Source organism: Penaeus monodon, chromosome 23, assembly GCF_015228065.2.
Source record: "Penaeus monodon isolate SGIC_2016 chromosome 23, NSTDA_Pmon_1, whole genome shotgun sequence".
Classification (NCBI taxonomy): Eukaryota; Metazoa; Arthropoda; class Malacostraca; order Decapoda; family Penaeidae; genus Penaeus; species Penaeus monodon.
Window position 1 is genome coordinate 32044394 of NC_051408.1, and position 609 is coordinate 32045002.

Below are 609 nucleotides of genomic sequence, written 5' to 3' on the forward strand. Positions count from 1 at the left end.
TTTTTTTTTTTGTGAAAGGGCGTATAAAGAAAACACAGGAGAGATTTTCTTTTTATCTTGTTTTAGCAGTTTTATCTTATTCACAATTTATCTATTCACTTATTTATCTACCAGTTTCTTCATCCATTTATGAAGGAAGGAGAGAACGAAAAACGGAAGAACAAAGAAGGAGAGCAAGAAGGGAAAGTGGATGAGTAAAGGTAGGAAGAAGAAGGAGAAGGAAATAAGAATAAGCAGTGAAGAGGGAAAAAGAGGGGGAAGGATAACAAAAGGAGAATGTTGGAGGAAGAAGAGGGGAAAAAGAGGGGGAAGGATAACAAAAGGAGAATGTTGGAGGAAAAAGAGGGAGAGGAAAGAGGGGGAAGGAAAACAAAAGGAGAATGTTGGAGGAAAAAGAGGGAGAGGGAAGAGGGGGAAGGAAAATAAAAGGAGAATGTTGGAGTAAAAAGAGGGAGGAGTATATTGGGGGAGAGAAGAGGAGGGAGGGGGATCGAGGAGTATAAAGGGAAAGGTGAGGGGGGGGAAAAGGGGGAAAAAATTATAAGAAGAAAAAAGGGGATAAAAAAATTTAAGAAGGGTAGTTGGGGAGGAGAGGTGGGGAGTAGGGTA